Source organism: Mustela nivalis (genome assembly GCF_964662115.1).
Source record: "Mustela nivalis genome assembly, chromosome: 13".
Taxonomy (NCBI): Eukaryota; Metazoa; Chordata; class Mammalia; order Carnivora; family Mustelidae; genus Mustela; species Mustela nivalis.
The window spans coordinates 81,615,544-81,635,333 of NC_139032.1; the positions used below are offsets into that span (position 1 = coordinate 81,615,544).

The window sequence follows — 19,790 nt, forward strand, 5'->3', positions numbered from 1 at the left end:
TGAGGGACAGTGGGAAGGCCTTGGGAGGCTTGTTCAGTTTGAGAACAGAGAGCATAAGGCTGGAAAGATGGAGAATCTTCAAAGCAGATGTAATGTCCCCACTCCCCCGCCAACACCAAATTGTGAATTCTCAGCACTTGAGTCCTTTCCCTTCCCTCTTAATTCTGTCTTTGTCCACATGGGCATGTGCCTCACTGAAATGCCCTTTTGAGCCTAGGAAAAAGGAATGTGTGACAGTCAGGAAAAGCTAGGTTGTATTGAGGAAACAAACAACATCAAAATCGTTGGACCTGAAACCAAAGATTTATCATATTGACACTGTATGTTCATCATTGAAAAGCATAGAGTGCAGCTCATTTTAAACACTCAGAGACCAAAGCTGATGGAGCAGACACATTGTAAACATTAATCATCACTCTCTCAGAAGCTGTGGAAACCTCTTGAAGATTTTGCACTAACATCTAAACACTGTAGTCTAGATATGACTCCTACCACTTGGAACCACAACTGATTGTCAACAAATGATCTCCCTGAAGTTCACACTAAAGGGAATTCTAAATAATGAGAGACAATGAGGGGGGCCTGGGTGGCTCAGTTGGTTAAGCACCTGCCTTCAGCTCAGGTCATGATCTGAGAGTCCCAGGATGGAGTCCCACACTGGGCTCCATGCTCAGCGGGCAGTCTGCTTCTCCCTTTCCTTCTGCCTGCATGTGCTCTTACATGATCTCTCTCTCAAATAAATAAAATACTTTTCTGAAAAAAGAGACCATGAAATAGGTGTGGTGAAAGTGTTACAGATCTGTCCCCCAGGTTAGTCCTAAGCGTCTCAATGACAGCTGGAGGACTGTCTCTGCCAGAATCAGAGGCACTTCCATAAACTATCTCACCACCCTTCTGAAAGTGAGCTGATGAGCAGATAGTATCGAAGGACTTTAACTCAACACACAAAACAGATAGTCATATCAAAAAATGGGCAGAAGATATAAACAGACACTTCTCCAATCAAGACATACAAATGGCTATCAGACACATGAAAAAATGTTCATCATCACTAGCCATCAGGGAGATTCAAATTAAAACCACATTGAGATACCACCTTACACCAGTTAGAATGGCCAAAATTAGCAAAAGAGGAAACAACATGTGTTGGAGAGGATGTGGAGAAAGGGGTACCCTCTTACACTGTTGGTGGGAATGCAAGTTGGTGCAACCACTTTGGAGAACAGTGTGGAGATTCCTCAGGAAATTAAAAATAGAGCTTCCCTATGACCCTGCCATTGCACTCCTGGGTATTTACCCCAAAGATACAGATGTCATGAAAAGAAGGGCCATCTGTACCCCAATGTTTATAGCAGCAATGGCCACGGTCGCCAAACTGTGGAAAGAACCAAGATGCCCTTCAATGGACGAATGGATAAGGAAGATGTGGTCCATATACACTATGGAGTATTATGCCTCCATCAGAAAGGATGAATACCCAACTTTTGTAGCAACATGGACGGGACTGGAAAAGATTATGCTGAGTAAAATAAGTCAAGCAGAGAGAGTCAATTATTATATGGTTTCACTTATTTGTGGAGCATAACAAATAGCATGGAGGACATGGGGAGATAGAGAGGAGAAGGGAGTTAGGGTAAATTGGAAGGGGAGGTGAACCATGAGAGACTATGGACTCTGAAAAACAATCTGAGGGTTTTGAAGGGGCGGAGGGTGGGAGGTTGGGGTACCAGGTGGTGGGTATTATAGAGGGCACGGATTGCAGGGAGCATTGGGTGTGGTGCAAAAATAATGAATACTGTTATGCTGATAATAAATAAAAAATAAATTTAAAAAAATAGAAATGCAAAAGGAAAACACAGGTGTATGTATCAAAAAGTTCAGGTTAGAAGGTTATAATGGAATTTATGTACTGGACATCTCACTGTGATGGCAAATATGTTAAAAAATTGTCTATATTTTAAAAATGAACCAGAATAGTGGGAACGAGTTAAAAATAAAAGTTGTCCTATGAAGTAGTGCCGGTTGTTCTCTTGTAGTCTTTTTTCTTTTTTCTTTTTCTTTTTCTTTCCTGGTTGGTTTTCTGGGGGAGGGGACTGCCACGTGTGTTTTCAGTCAATGATGTTCCCTGACGTAAGTCCTCCCGTCCCCCCTAAAGGGGGTGGGCTCTGAGGAAACCGGTTTTTTTCAGGCTTTTGTTATCTGGAGGTTTTTATGTTTGTTCACTTTTTTTTTTTCCTCTCACCTTGACCGCTTTTGATGGTTTTTGTAGGTTTAGAGGAAAGCAAACTGCACCTGGACCTCCCTCTCAGAGAGAAGCCTCAGTCTGGTCCCCTGTGGGTGTTGCAGAATCCATATAAATTCCCCCTTGGTCGCTGGCAGATCAGGTTCTGAGTTGCAGTCACTGGGGGTGCAGGACCTTCTGCTTGTACCCAAAACCAAAGCAGCGGCAGCTGTCTGGGCAGCTCCAGACCGCCAGAGAGGTTCCAAGTTCCAAGCAGTGATTGCACACTGAGATTTTCCCACTGGTCCGGGCTGGGAGTGCCTGGTCTTTCTGGGTCTAAAAGCGCCGGACTTGCACGCATCTCTCTCAGGGGAGGCTGTGGGTCGCTCGAGCATCTCAGACTCTGAGAGCAGGGCGCAGGTCCAAGAGCACCAGCGTGGGCCTTCGTGCACCTCTCTCGGGAGGGTGAGGATCTGTAGCACAGCTCGGCATTCTGCCGTCTGGCGAGGCTCCCAGCCCCTCACAGGAGCCAGACCCCATGTGTTCTCAGTGCACTGGCGGCTCAGGGACCAAGACCTGGTTTCTCCACTGCACTCTCTCTGGCTCAGTGCCAGGGGAGGCTGTCCTGGGTCTCGGGATTTAAGCCCCTGTCCCTAGCCATCCTGATTCTCACAATTTCCCCACCCACCCCCACCCTGCGATCCTTTGCTCTTTTTGAGTGCTTTCAACCAGTCTCCAAGTTAATGCTGTGTCGCTCTCGGCCCGCAAGAATGACTCGGAGACTCACGTAGCGGCGAACCTTCTTTAATCGCTTTTTTTCTTCTTCCCTCTTTACCCTCGGTGCATGCGTTTTTATACAGGCAGTGTTACCCAATCACAATGCAGTGCTCATGCACCTCCCGCAAGAGTGGACCTAAATGAACAGCCAATCATATTCAGTCCCTTATGGCTCTGAGAGTAGGCCTCCTGTACCGGCTCCCGACATCTCCCCCTTTTCTATTTATTTATAATGGCTGAGATCGTGCCTGTCTTAGGTTGCCAATCCTCAGCTCACATGCTTACCCGTCATCGGGTACTCTCCCTGGTTGAAGAGCCCCTGTCTTAGGTTGCTATGGTGTGGGATCAGTCTTACCCGTCTTTGACTACCGATCTAGCATACTTAGCCATATCTGGGGGGGAGGTACCAGCTTCAGGAGCCATCATGGCTTGAACCATAAGGTGTTATTGTCGTTGATTGCGACGGACACGGCCACACACCCAACGTAACATTAGTACGTTAGCTGTGATTAAGAGAACAGCCATGGCACCAAGTCCGGCCCACTGTTTGAGGAACGAAACAGATTGCTGTAACATTTTTTTTCCACTCACTAACAGGTGCAATAGTTACTTTGGTAGAATTTATGGATATAATTTGAGCTCGTAATTGCCTAGTTAAATTTTGAAATTGACGGTTCCAGGTACCATTAAGCATATTTCCTAACTGTCTAGAGAGGTTACCTGCTAAGGATAAGTTGTTATGAGCTATAGGGGTGATACAAAGTCCGGCCATATTATGTATGCATCCTATTGACACAATTGACTCTAGGATATCAAGTTGTTCCTGTACAAGATCAACCCTTTGATTTACAATAAGGATCCCAGCATGCAAATGTCCGTTAATTTGTTCTTGCGTAGCCAATGCTTCAGCGACCATTCCTGTGACGTTGTTGAGCATGGCGGCTGTTGTCTGTACCGAGGTTGTCAACGCTACCGCGGCAGCAGTAGCAGCGGCGGCGGATGCTGCGATAGCTGCAATAATGGCTGCTGTTATTCCAAAGTCTCGTTTATGTCGAAGCAGCACCGGCAGGTTGTCGGGGTTCACCTGTACTGGCATCGGGATATACGTTGGTATCTTGGCTATTACTGCCGAGTCTCCCACCGTGGCGTTCCAAAATTCTGATAGCAGACAATTCTGGGACTCACAAGAGAGACTAGATGACTTGTTAATAGTAGAAGCATTAAAAACTATGAAGAGAAAGGGAGCTCTAACACAGACGGGCGTTGGTGAATAACTTATGTGCTTAGCTGAGGTGCAATTGCAAGTAACATTTGTTTCAAATCGAGAGCCTACGTGATAGTTGTACGTACAGTTACGCCATGTAGACCCATTAATAAAGTGAAGGCTTTCCAAGCCTGTACATGCCTGTGCAGCGTTGCAGAGCAGCCACCTATCTAGAAGGTGAGCTGACGCGCCTTGCGCCGGGTCTTGGTAGGTATAATTATAGCCCAAAAAGGTGGAGTTAGAGTAAGTGGGGATTTTAGGACTGAATGAGAATCCTGTTCCCACCCAAACTCCTGAGAGGCTACTATGGCAGCCATTCGTGCGGTGCAGCTCGCACAATAGCAGGCCTTGGTGCAGCAAGGTTTATACGGAGGAGGCCCCTCGTAAGGTGGCGCTGTTGGGGCTGGGCGCATGGGCATAGGATCTAAGTTATCTACCACTTCCGTCTTTGTTTGTAACTGCGCCATAGCTCCTTCTTCCGCTTTTAATTTCAGCTGCGCCATAACTTCCCCCTGCATTTTGAGCTGCGCCATAGCCTTTTTTAGCTCTTCCTCCTTTTTTGCAAGCTCCTTTTGCATCTTGCTCACCTTTTGGCTTTGGGGCGATTTCTCTCCTCTGCTCCTTTCCAAAAACCAGGGAGCCGTTTGTCCCACTTCTCTCAAAAACAAACGAGCTGTTTTATTTTTTAAAAGAGTACCAATTGCTTTGGCCATCTCGTTTCCCATCCCGGAAAGCTTTACTCTCGTCCTTATCCTAGGAACTTTGCAGCCATCTCGTTTCCCATACCGGAAAGCTTTACTCTCGTCCTTATCCTAGGAACTTTGCAGCCATCTTGTTTCCCATCTGGGAAAGCTTTCTACGCTCGTCCTCGACTTGAGGAACTTTCCCTGTCACTAGACAGAAATAGGTGCACTCTTTACCTGATCGTCGCCGACTCCGTGCGTCTCTCACGATGAGATTCCCGGGTCTCAGCACCACTTGTCGCTCTTGGCCCGCAAGAACGACTCGGAGACTCACGTAGCGGCGAACCTTCTTTAATCGCTTTTTTTCTTCTCCCCTCTTTACCCTCGGCGCATGCGTTTTTATACAGGCAGTGTTACCCAATCACAATGCAGTGCTCATGCACCTCCCGCAAGAGTGGACCTAAATGAACAGCCAATCATATTCAGTCCCTTACGGCTCTTAGAGTAGGCCTCCTGTACCGGCTCCCGACAATGCTGGTCCCCAGATGCAGGGCACTCTGTATTAGGGGTATTACTTTCCAAACGGTCGCCTCTGGTGGCTCCCTCCCCTTTTTGTGTATCTTCTGATATCAGTCCGACGTTCCCACTCCGTTTTACCTGCCCACTGGTGTCTTCTGCCCCTGTGGTGATCCAAATGTGTAAAATTCTGACCTCAGTCTGATTTCTTGGGTGATCGGATTTCTTTGGTAGGTAATCAGCTCACTTTAGGGTAGAGGTTGAAAAGGTGTCTCCTCCTACTTCCCTGCCATCTTGTCCCATTTCAAAATTTTATACAGTACTTTAATCCACTAAAGATCTTCAATGTTACAAGAATGTCAAACTGAGTGACCATTTCTGAAGAAAATGAAATACTGAAATACATATCACTGTCATAAAAATTTATTTCCATGAAATAAAGAAGTGATATATATTTTACAGCAAATTATTGTATCCTACTGACTTTGTGTAGTAATAAAACTTCCTGTTATTTTAATTTCAACCATTTCATTCATTTACATAGTGTGTTGGATTGAGTGTTAGCAACTTCACCACCACGTTGGAACTACATTTCCCAGAATTCCTTCCTCTCTATGTTCTGGGATAAAGTTTGCCAATAAAGGAGCTTGTATGATATTTGGAACACAGCAGTGAAGTGGAAGACACTATTCCCTGGAGACAGATGCAGCTAAATGTTTGGACACACTAAGAATTTATAATAGTTCCTGAACAAAGTCATAAAACCACCTGCCTTGCACATGCAGATGAAGACACTCGGTGAGAACTTATCAGAGATTCTCAAAAGTTAAGGCATCTTCCAGACAAGCCTTTGAGAACCATCTGCTTTGGAATGTCAAAAGCAAAACAACAGGCCCAACGTGGAGTCATTTATTCTAAGCGTTGTCACCAAATTGGGGTTTAACTTAATTACAATTTTGGCTTTCCCAGAAATGGAATCTTACACCAACCAGGAATCACCTGATCAGCATAATTAGGTAATACAACAGAAAGACCCCTATCATCCCCTAAAGGAAAGCCTTTGCAATAACCGACCCACTTTTTTTCTTCTTTTCATTCCTTTTTTGAAATACAATTGACACATAATGTAACATGAGTTTTACCCTTTTGTCTAGTATAACTTCCTGGCTCCCATTCCCTTCTGCTTGTAAAAGTCTTTCATCTCTCCTCAGAGCTGCTTTCTAGCTCCTAGATGGTATGCTGCCTAAATTTGAATGGATTTTTGCTCAAATAAATTTACAATTTTAATGTGTCCATCTATTTTTATTTTTTTAAGTTTTTATTTAAATTCCAGTTAATAACACAGGTTAAGCCACTCTGGAATTCAGTACATAGATTCCTCAAAAAGCTAAAAAGAGAAGAATCCTATGATACAGCAATTGTACTCCTAGCTATTTATCCAAAGAGTATGAAAATACTAATGCAAAGGGATACATACACCCTGATATTTATAGCAGCATTATCTATAACAGTCAAATTATAGAAACAGCCCAAATGTCCATCAACTGATGAATGGATAAAAATGGATAAAGAAACCGTGGTTTACACACACACACACACACACACACAGGCGTGTGTGCGCACAATGGAATATTACTCAGCCATCATGAAGAATGAAATCTTGTCATTTGTAATGACATGGATGGAGCTAAACAGTATAATGCTAAGTGAAATAAGTCGGTCAGAAAAAACAAATACCATATGATTTCACTCATAGGTCTCAGTTTACTTTTAACAGGTGCTTCTGGCCATGATCTTCAGTGCCAGTTTCTTTTACTTCTGGCAAAAGCTTCTCTGACCTATTTTCCTCTCATTTTTTCAACAATTCTGTAAGCCCCGAATTCTATATTATTTCTTATATCAGGAACATTGAGTAGCATATTTTCCTAATGGGTTGATGGGATTTTTAGTACCAAAGATGGCTCCAAAGAAACAGAAACTTAAATAAAAGAATCTGGAATTGGTTCTCCAATCTATTTGGATTTGAAGCTAGTAATGACCTCCTTGCTAGTGGAAAATGGGACACAGTTTACTCAGGGAATCCGTTAGTGACATTGTTAAAATCATTTGGGAGGCCAAGCAGCCTTAGCAATAGAATGTTATAATAGAAAGAAAGAGTATAAAAAGAGTGAGTGGACCACCTGTTTCAGAATATGGCAAAGAATTTTGAGAAAGAATATGACAAGCTCAACATTTTATATTTCAAGCTCAAGACATAAGTAGAAAGCTAAAATATCTGATGATTTCCCTGAAAAAAAAATCCATTGTTTCTACTGTCACAGGATCAAGATTAATAAAAAGCAAACCCAGAATCTTACCCAGTAGGTGACTGAATTACAGTGCAAATCAACAGGCTGGATGGGTGATAGGGATTAAAGAGAGCACTTGTCAAGAGCACTGGCTATTGTATGTAAGTGATGAGTCACTAAAGTCTACTTCAGAAACCAATATTGCACCATATGTTGATTAATGAAATTTAAATAAAAAGAAACACACACAAATATAAACAAACAAACAAAACAATGCAAATCAAATTTACAGCCTTGTCTTTCACATTAAAGTCAGGGTATTTCTTGTGAAAAAATAATTTCCTGAAAATTGGAATGGGAAATTTTGGTAGATGGTGATGAATCAGAGTACTTGGAAGCCCCAGATGTCTGAGTCTCCTTTGTTTTGCCACTTATATGTGGTCCTTTCTCCTCTCTCTGGGGAAGTTATCTGCCCCTTGTCATACATAACAGGCTGGAATAATTCCTCTGGAGGCAGTCTTCTTACAGGGGAATGCTGATTCTTTTCAAGATCAACTTTCACCACCACTCCTTCTCTCCAGACCCATAATCAAACTCAAATCATGGCAGAACCTATAGAAGAATTACCTATCTGCTCTGAGAGATGCCATCTACAATGAAAGAGCAAGATGTTGCCTATTACTTGAGCAGAAAAATAGAGAATATTGTAGGAATGGCTTCTAACATGTATTAGATAAGGGAAGAAGGAAAATGATTTTGAATTCAGCTACATGTATTGATGTTGGTGTACAAACCAGAAATTCTGAATTTCTTGTGATAGCTCAAGTAGCTGAAAATGACTCTAACAGTATTCTCAGATGATTAACTGAAACCCAGACTCGATGTTAGCATACATTAAGCTGAGACTCCCTTGGTGTACTGTAGAGGGAGCATGGAGGCATAGGAATGCTGGAGTATATTTATATGCATCACCTCCTCTTTTTTTTAAAGATTTTACTTATTTATTTATTTATTTATTTGACAGAGAGAGAGCACAAGTAGGCAGAGAGGCAGGCAGAGGGAGAGGGGGAAGCAGGCTCCCTGCTAAGCAGAGAGCCCAGTGAGGGGCTCAATCCCAGGACCCTGTGATCATGACCTGAGCCAAAGGCAGAGGCTTAACCTACTGAGACACCCAGGTGCCCCGCATCACTTTCTCTTAAAGACATATCACACTGCAGGGTCTAGAAGATACTTCCTTTACCAAAGCTTTGAGAAAGACATTGGTGAGGAAACCATAGGTACTTGAAAGTCTCAATAATGCATGTTCTCTATAGACAGTGAAAGATGGCATAGAGTTTCTCTGTATGGCAGTGATAAGTGTTACTGCTGAAATGGACTCCCCGAAGTCAATGGAAATGATGGGATCCCAGAGCAGGAGTCAACAGGTGGTAGCACTAGTCTCCAGAGACAAGGTAGGCATAATTACTATACTGGTTAAAAGAGATAAAAAATTAGAATGCATATATGCTGATGACCTATAGAGTCAGCAGCTTATGAATCATGGTGTCCCTAGGAATAAAACAGATAGGCAGCCCACCAAAGTCTTACTGGTAAACAAAGGACTAACTTAAATCATACAATATAACTTAAATCATAGCTCATTGCCAATTCCAACTCTTGAGCCAGGGCCAAAAAAAAAAAAAAGTATACTTAAATCTTCCAAGTAGCCTTCCCCACAGAGACTCACAGCTATATACCAGGTTTACTGTGCATTGTAAAATGAAATACCCAGATTGTAGGAAATTACTAGACACTGTCTCTAAACTGACACTAATTCCCGCAAACCCAAAATACCATTGTGGTTGACCAATCAGAGTGGGGCTTATGAAATAAAGTCAGGTGATCATTTCATTTTAGTTACAATTAAGTTTTAGATCAGATCCATCTCAGAGTAAACCCAACAGAAAGTGAAAACAGGATTCACCACCACTGTGGGAGAAAAATATTGTTGAGTGGTTGTGGTAGGCTGAAAAATGGCTTCTGAGGATATCTAAGTCCTAATTCCCAGAACCTATGAATATGTTAACTTACATGGCATAAGGCATTTTGCAAGTGTGACCAAGTGAAGATTCTGAGACGGGATGGCTATTCTGGATTATGCAGGTAGGCCCATTGTAAACACAAAAGCCCTCATAAGAAGGATACAGGAGAATCAGAGAGAGAAGTAGATGTGAGGATGGAAACAAGAGCTTGGATTGATCTGAGAAAGGGCCATGAGCCAAGGAACGCAGGTAATCTCAAGAAACTGAAAAAGACAAGAAAACAGACTCTCCAAAGAAGCCTCCAGAAGGAACACAGTCCTGCTGACCCTATAAATTTTGACTTCTGACTTCTCAAACTATAAGAGAATGTATCTGAGCTATTTTAAACCACTAAGTTGTGGTATTTTGTTACAGCAGCAATAGGAAATTAATACAGTGGTCAAGAGCATGGACTCTGGTTAAACAGCTCTGGGTTTGAATCCTAGATTTACTACTTAAGAGCTCTTTGATCTAAGGAAAGTCATTACACTCAACTTAAGTTTCTTCACAAGTAATATGGGTAAAATACCCAAGATGATTGATTCAGGCAAGTCTGAAGCTAAGCTAAAACCATTCAGTAGAAGGTTGCTGGGGAAAAAAGGGGTAGTCAAACTGTCTCAAATCTCACCCCACTCATTACTTACTAATTTGCGAAGGAGACATTTTGCAATTACAATAACAGATCTGCTGGTCACCATCTTAACAACGTTACCAAACTCACATGAGCACTAGGAGGGCCCAACATTGGATTCCTACTGATGTGAGCCATCTGCACCTACTACAAGATCTCCTGTGTAGTATTCTGGTCAAAACATTTAACCTAAGAGTGCCTGGTTGGTTCCGTTGTTTAAGCGTCTGCCTTTGGCTCAGGTCATAATCTCAGGGTCCTGGGACTGAGCCCTGCATCAGGCTCCCTGCTCAGTAGGGAGTCTGCTTTTCCTTCTCCCTCTTCCCCCCTCTTCATGCTCTCTCTCTCTCATGTAAATAAATAAAATCTTTTTTAAGATGTTTAACCTAAGTTGAATCACATGCAAAAAATCAGAAAAATAGAGTATGTGCAACATTCTGTGAGGCAACTGGCCTGGTAAGAAGAGACAGTATCAGGAAAAACAAACTTTAAGTGGGGATGTTGTTCCCTTGCTAGAAGAGACAAAAGAAACAGAAGAGTCTGATGCAATCCATTTACCCTGACCAGAGTCCAGATTGGAAAACTTGGACCCCTGCATACTGGATGGCATGTAGAATCTGTGTTCACTTTCTTGGTTACAATTGTTTTGGGGTTCAGAGGAGATGCCTGCTGAATGTACCTAAAGGGGAAATGGTATGTTGTCTTCAACTTACTCTCAATAGCTCAGCAAAAAATAAATTGGCAATAGAAAGGAAGAAACCAGTTGTGCCAAAAGGTTAACCTGTGGATCTGTGTGAAGGATATACAAGTGTTTGTTGCAATATTCTTTCCATTTTTTGTGAACTTGAAACTTTTCCACATAAAACTTTGGAAACAAAAACAGAAGTTAGATCATATCCCTCCTCTGCTCAAAACCCTACTATGACCCAACAGCTTTGCAATGCACTTAGAGAAAGAACCAAGTCCTTGTAAGAGCATATTAGACTCTACATGATCTGGCCCCCATACCTCCCTGCATTCTCACCCTACTGGCCCCCCTTTTTTTAGATTTTATTTAAATTCAAGTTAGTTAACATAAAGTATATTACTACTTTCACAGGTGGAGTTTAGTGATTCTTCGACTGTATGTAATACCCAGTGCTCCTTAACATCAATTGCCCTCCTTAATGCCCATCACACAATTACCCCACATCCTGACCCACCTCCCATCCAGCTACCCTGTTTATTTCATATAGTTAAGAGTCTCTTATGGTTTGTCTCCCTCTCTGTTTTTATTTTATTTTATTTTTCCTTCACTTAACCTATGTTCATCTGTTTTGTTTCTTTAAATTATACATGAGTAAAATCATATGGTATTTTCCCTTCTCTGACTGACTTATTTCACTTAGCATAATACACTCTACTTCCATCCATATTGTCGCAAATAGTAAGATTTTATTCTTTTGATATCTAATATTTCATTGTATATGCATGTCACATCTTTTTTTCTTTTTTTAATTTATTTTTTATTTATTTTCAGCATAACAGTATTCATTATTTTTGCACCACACCCAGTGCTCCATGCAATCCATGCCCTCTATAATACCCACCACCTGGTACCCCGTCCTCCCACCCCCCCGCCACTTCAAACCCCTCAGATTGTTTTTCAGAGTCCATAGTCTCTCATGGTTCACCTCCCCTTCCAATTTCCCCCAACTCCCTTCTCCTCTTTAACTCCCCATGTCCTCCATGCTATTTGTTATGCTTCACAAATAAGTAAAACCATATAATAATTGACTCTCTCTGCTTGACTTATTTCACTCAGCATAATCTCTTCCAGTCCCGTCCATGTTGATACAAAAGTTGGGTATTCATCCTTTCTAATGGAGGCATAATACTCCATAGTATATCACATCTTCTATATCCATTCATCAGTCAATGGGCATCTGGGCCCTTTCCGTATTTTGACAATTGTAGACATTGTTGCTATAAACACTGGGGTACATGTGCCCCTTCAAATCACTATGTTTGTATCCTTTGGATAAATATCTAGTAGTGCTTGGTCATAGGGTAGCTCTATTTTTAACTTTCTGAACCTCCATACTATTTTCCAGAGTGGCTGTACCAGTTTGCATTCCCACCACGAGTGTAAGAGGGTTCCCCTTTCTCTGCACCCTTGTCAACATCTGTTGTTTCCTAAATTGTTAACTTTAGCCATTCTGACCACTGTGAAGTGGTATCTTGTTGTAATTTGGATTTATATTTCTGTGATTTATATTTCCATTTGTCTGTTGGCCATTTGTATGTCTTCTTTTGGAGAAATGTCTGTTCATGTCCTTTGTGCATTTCTTTTTTTTTTTTAATTTTTTTTTTATAAACATATATTTTTATCCCCAGGGGTACAGGTCTGTGAATCACCAGGTTTACACACTTCACAGCACTCACCAAAGCACATACCCTCCCCAATGTCCATAATCCAACCGCTTCTCCCAAACCCCCAACCCCCAGCAACCCTCAGTTTGTTTTGTGAGATTAAGATTCACTTATGGTTTGTCTCCCTCCCAATCCCATCTTGTTTCATTTATTCTTCTCCTACCCACTTAAGCCTCCATGTTGCATCACCACTTCCTCATATCAGGGAGATCATATGATAGTTGTCTTTCTCTACTTGACTTATTTCGCTGAGCATGATATGCTCTAGTTCCATCCAGAATCTATAAAGAACTTAGCAAACTCAACACCCAAAGAACAAATAATCCAATCAAGAAATGGGCAGAGGACATGAACAGACATTTCTGCAAAGAAGACATCCAGATGGCCAACAGACACATGAAAAAGTGCTCCATATCACTCAGCATCAGGGAAATACAAATCAAAACCACAATGAGATATCACCTCACACCAGTCAGAATGGCTAAAATCAACAAGTCAGGAAATGACAGATGCTGGCGAGGATGCGGAGAAAGGGGAACCCTCCTACACTGTTGGTGGGAATGCAAGCTGGTGCAGCCACTCTGGAAAACAGCATGGAGGTTCCTCAAAATGTTGAAAATAGAACTGCCCCTATGACCCAGCAATTGCACTATTGGGTATTTACCCTAAAGATACAAATGTAGTGATCCAAAGGGGCACATGCACCCGAATGTTTATAGCAGCAATGTCCACAATAGCCAAACTATGGAAAGAACCTAGATGTCCATCAACAGATGAATGGATCAAGAAGATGTGGTATATATACACAATGGAATACTATGCAGCCATCAAAAGAAATGAAATCTTGCCATTTGCGACAACCTTTGTGCATTTCTTGACTGGACTTTTTATTTTTGGGGTGCTGAGTTTAATAAGTCCTTTATAAATTTTGGATACTTCTTTTGGCCCTTTCTTTACCTACTTCCCTCAGAAACACTGATCTCCAGTGTTCTTAAGTAAACATGGATGACTTCCATCTCAGGTCCTTTGAATTCACCATTCCTGTTGTCTGAAATGCTTTTCCCTCAGATACTCACACATATCAACACTTCCGCTCTCTAAATTCAGATTATTACTCAAATGACACTCAAAATCCTTGGCCTTTTCCTCCTGTGGACACAGCTATCCCACATTTCCCAGCCTTTCTTAGAGTTAAATATGGCCAAGAAACTGAGTTCCACCAAAAGAAAGATGGGTGGGAAAAATGCACATCACTTTTCAGCCTGGCCCATTAGTGACACTGAATAACATGTGCTTGATAATCATTAGATGCACCTTGACTGGTCATGTCACAACTGTAAGAATTGTGCAAAGCTGGTCGAAGGGTGTAAAGTTTCAGTAATATGAGATGAATAAATTCTTGAGATCTAATTTGGAGCACAGTGACTACAGTTAACAGTACTGTATTGTACACTTGAAATTTGCTAAGAGGGTAGATCTTAACTGTTCTCACCAAGCACACAAAAATGCTAACTATGTGAGGTGATAAGTATGTCAATTAGCTTGATTGTGGCAATCATTTCACAATGCATACATATATCAAAACATCAAATAGAATACCTTAAATATATACAAATTGTATTTGTCAATGACACCTCAATAAAACTGAGAAGCAAGAACTGCTTGAAATCATTTTTCTGAGTTGAAGTTAATTAGAATACCTGACAAATAAAAAAATTTTGGCTCATAAATACTGAAGTATTCATTAGACTCTAGATGTGTCTATCACTCTGCTTGGCAATTAAGTTGTAAACCAGATAAGTGAGAGGTCAAAGGGAGACTAGAGCAGCTTGTCCTACAAAGCTAGGAGGAGAATGTTTACATGGGTGAGGAGCCAGTACCCATCATCACAGGGTACGAGAAAGACAATAAGTCTGGAACAATCCCACACAGCTGAACAAGTCTTGGTGCTGCCTAAAGATGGATAGGGTGGTCTGGGTAGAAGTGAGCTTTTCACCACAGTGGTGAACCAGCAAATGATGGATGATATGGGAGAAGATTAACTGTTGAGTGACCACTGATACTTAAGATCTCACCAATATGAATGCTTTTCTACCCTAGACTAGAAAAAGGGCTGAATATGCTGAGATTCACTAAGGGGAGAAAAAAAAGGGCCAAAATATGTAGACTATTCAGTCTCCCTATTACTAGACCTTCCTAAGAATATCACTTGCCTGAATTATCTATCAGAATTACCATTACCTATCACCTCCAAATACTTTACCCTCCCTGAAAGCCTCCTATTATCACACGCTGCTTGCCCACCCAAGCATGAACTCTGCTCTAGTATGTGTCTCCTCCATCTAGATCCATCTCCCTACAACTCTCTGAGTTTCTCACAAAGTTATCTGTATAATTTGTATTCACATTTGGCTGAAAGTAATGAAAAACATGACCACAATGTCTTAATAAGTTGGGAGGGGTGTTTATGTCCTACTCCCCAAGAGATCAGAGGAGATGGTTGCTAGCATTAGATCCATGCCTCAGTGCTATCAGAGATGGTACCTGACTCAATCTCTTGACTCCTCATATGATGGCTACTTCAGCTCCAACTAAACTGTAGAAAAGAGAAAGACAGGGACGGGATATCAATGTATGTTTACATCTTCTCATTGCCTGAGACTAACTCCTCCAGCTCAAAGAGTGGCTGAAAATCTATTGTATAATTTTTACAGCCCATATTCTGAAGATAGGCAAGGAGAAGGGGGATTGTATTAGGTACTGGGTGAACCAAACTATGGTGTCTCCTTCATCCCACTCTGATGTGTCCTGCCTTCACAGAGCTGGTAATCTACCAAGGAAAATGAAGCAGGAACACAAATAAAAGCTTCCCACATAGAAAGGGAGTCTCCAGGTGACTGTGAAAAAGCAAGCACTATATGAATAAAAGGAAGTACCAAATGAGCCATATTTAAAGGTGAGTATATATTGCAAGCTTTCACAGCAGAGGAAGGCTAGACTTGGAAGACAAAATTTTCCAGGCAAGCAAAGATGAGGAGGCTAGGTAGATAAATGCCAAATGAACAGCACATGCAAATCCATATAGCAATCAGGTGCTAAAAATGGCAAGAAGCCAAGCCTGGCTATGGCCTCAGGAAGTACTGACAGGTGATGAAAAATAGGAATAGGACTAGCTCATGGAAAACTGTGACTGGCTAGCTAAGGAGTTGGAATTATTTTCAATAAATGTAGCAAACCTAACATTCCAGCCTCATCTCTATTCACTCCAACTCAACTAAACTCACTTCAACTCCAACTAAACTCGAGTCACATGCCTATTTTCAGATCCCCAGACACAGTGTGTCTGCCTGCAAGGTGGTCCCTCTGCCTTAAACGTTCTTCTACCATTGACTCTTCAGCTATCTTTTACTTACACTTTCAAGAATCAGCTCAAGGGTCATTACTACTGGAGATGCTTTTCCCAACCCATCTCTAACCCCCAGCCTCACCTGACTGTGAATTCAATACTCATTCTTCCCTACTCTTAAAACTCCTAACATACTCCTATTGTATAATATTGCTCCATGGTGTAATGACATGTCTCTCTCCTCTCTAGAATGTACTTATAGGAATTCACTTGGTGTGACTGATTTCTTTATTTCTAGCATCCAATATAGTATTGAATGAGTAAATGAACTGAAGATTTTAACCAAAGAAGCAACATAACTAAAGACAAAGCCAACTTATGAATCATTGAACACTACATCAAAATCCAATGATGTACTATATATGTTGGCTAATTGCATGGAGGACGAGGGGAATTCAAGAGGAGAAGGGAGTTGAGGGAAATTGGAAGGGGAGGTGAACCATGAGAGACTATGAACTCTGAAAAGCAATCTGAGGGGTTTGAAGGGGCGGGGCGTGGGAGGTTGGAAGAACCAGGTAGTGGGTATTGGAGAGGGCATGGATTGCATGGAGCACTGGGTGTGGTGCAAAAATAATGAATACTGTTATGCTGAAAATAAATTTTAAAAATAAAATAAAATAAATGCATGGAATAAACCCAGTAAGTTTATGCCATATCAGTTGAGGGATATGACAGTATTTGGCAGGAGGATCAACACTTCTTCAATAAACCTTGGCTCCAAATAAGTTCTCCCATTAACAAATGTTCCATGTTAACCTAAATCTCTTCTCAAGTGTCACTGTAGGATTCAGTTAAAATATTCTTTCATCCTTTAAATAACAACAAAATATCCAAAAAAAACATAATTTAGAAGAATAAAAGTTAAATAAAAATTTAAAAAGACAAAAGCACTTTCAGAGTATTTCCTGGCTTTTTTATCCTGAGAAGCTGATTGAAGCAATGGCTGCATTACATCAGATATGGTAGGAGTCCCTCTTTAAGTCCTTCTGTTTGCTGTTCCTGGGCATAATGTATTCCTTTATCTGAAATCTTAGAACACTTTATAAATATAATTATTGTTTTGGTAGCACAGCAACAAGATTTTGTTCTGGTTTGGAATTACTTTTTAATTTCTGTACAAAAATTTTTAAAAAACAATATTGTGCCTGGTACATTATTTAACAAGTAGTTTTGAATGCCCACTATGGGCCAGACTTTGCTAGATGTTGAGGAGATGCATTGGTGAACTCAAAAGAAGACATGGCCCTACCCTTTAATGAGCCATTTCACTAGCTTAGGAGAAGTTTGGTCAGGATCACCAGAATGGGGAAGAAAGTAGATAAATTTGTAGAACATCTGAAGATGGCCTAGCACCTTGAAGGAGAAAATGAGAGGAAACCATGAAAGAACTTCCCAGGCGTAGTCTCCACATAACAAAGTAGAATATGTGTGGAATATAAGAGTGAGACAACCCTGAATTTGAACTTAGCCTTAGCACTTCCTAGTTATGAAACTTTCGAGAAGTTATTCAGTAAGACTGAGCCTCATTTCCCTCATCTGCAAAAACAAGAACACTGCACTTGAAGAGCTACATAAAAAAAAATAAATAAATAAAACAACAACAACAACAAAAAAAAACCATGAAATGTTATACAAGCATTTGAAAAATTTAGTATTATTATTATTATTATTAATATATTCTCTTTTTTTGAAAGGTATTATTTGTTTGCTTGCTTGGTTTTTTAAATTTATTTTTTATTTATTTTCAGCATAACAGTATTCATTATTTTTGCACCACACCCAGTGCTCCATGCAATCCGTGCCCTCTCTAATACCCACCACCTGGTTCCCCCAATCTCCCACCCCCCGCCCCTTCAAACCCCTCAGATTGTTTTTCAGAGTCCATAGTTTCTCATAGTTCACCTCCCCTTCCAATTTACCCCAACTCCCTTCTCCTCTCTATCTCCCCATGTCCTCCATGCTATTTGTTATGCTCCACAAATAAGTGAAACCATATAATAATTGACTCTCTCTGCTTGACTTATTTCACTCAGCATAATCTCTTCCAGTCCCGTTCATGTTGCTACAAAAGTTGGGTATTCATCTTTTCTGATGGAGGCATAATACTCCACAGTGTATATGGACCACATCTTCCTCATCCATTCGTCCATTGAAGGGCATCTTGGTTCTTTCCACAGTTTGGCGACCATGGCCATTGCTGCTATAAACATTGGGGTACAGATGGCCCTTCTTTTCACGACATCTGTATCTTTGGGGTAAATACCCAGGAGTGCAATGGCAGGGTCATAGGGAAGCTCTATTTTTAATTTCCTGAGGAATCTCCACACTGTTCTCCAAAGTGGTTGCACCAACTTGCATTCCCACCAACAGTGGAAGAGGATTCCCCTTTCTCCACATCCCCTCCAACACATGTTGTTTCCTGTCTTGCTAATTTTGGCCATTCTAACTGGTGTAAGGTGATATCTCAATGTAGTTTTAATTTGAATCTCCCTGATGGCTAGTGATGATGAACATTTGTTCATGTGTCTGATAGCCATTTGTATGTCTTCATTGGAGAAGTGTCTGTTCATATCTTCTGCCCATTTTTTGATATGATTGTCTGTTTTGTGTGTGTTGAGTTTGAGGAGTTCTTGATAGATCCTGGATATCAACCTTTTGTCTGTACTGTCATTTGCGAATATCTTCTCCTATTCCATGGGTTGCCTCTTTGTTTTTTTGACTGTTTCCTTTGCTGTGCAGAAGCTTTTGATTTTGATGAAGTCCCAAAAGTTCATCTTCATTTTTGTTTCCTTTGCCTTTGGAGACATACCTTGAAAGAAGTTGCTGTGGCTTGATATCGAAGAGATTACTGCCTATGTTCTCCTCTAGGATTCTGATGGATTCCTGTCTCACATTGAGATCTTTTATCCATTTTGAGTTTATCTTTGTGAATGAATGGTCGAGATTCATTCTTCTACGTATAGCTACCCAGTTTTCCCAGCACCATTTACTGAAGAGACTGTCTTTTTTCCACTGTATATTTTTTCCTGTTTTGTCGAAGATTATTTGACCATAGAGTTGAGGGTCCATATCTGGGCTCTCTACTCTGTTCCACTGGTCTATGTGTCTGTTTTTATGCCAGGACCATGCTGTCTTGGTAATCACAGCTTTGTAATAAAGCTTGAAATCAGGTAGCATGATGCCCCCAGTTTTATTTTTGTTTTTCAACATTTCCTTAGCAATTCGGATTCTCTTCTGATTCCATACAAATTTTTGGATTATTTGCTCCAGCTCTTTGAAAAATACCAGTGGAATTTTGATTGGAATGGCATTAAAGTATAGATTGCTCTAAGCAGTATAGACATTTTAACAATGTTTATTCCTCCGATCCAAGAGCATGGAATGGTCTTCCATCTTTTTGTGTCTTCTTCAATTTCTTTCATGAGTGTTCTGTAGTTCATCGAATACAGATCCTTTACCTCTTTGGTTAGGTTTATTCCCAGGTATCTTATGGTAATATATTCTTGAGTTAATTTAATTCTCCAGGCAACCCCCT

At 41.0% G+C, this 19,790-nt stretch overlaps 2 long non-coding RNA genes across 2 annotated transcripts in view; one reads left to right on the forward strand and one right to left on the reverse strand.

Moving 5' to 3' along the window:
• Positions 1 to 19,790, forward strand: part of LOC309846545 — a 762,900-nt gene that overhangs the window by 603,504 nt on the left and 139,606 nt on the right. The gene's annotated exons all lie outside the window — the stretch shown is intronic.
• The window catches only part of LOC309846906, a 46,798-nt gene that overhangs the window by 15,758 nt on the left and 11,250 nt on the right, over positions 1 to 19,790 (reverse strand). The window lies entirely within an intron of this gene.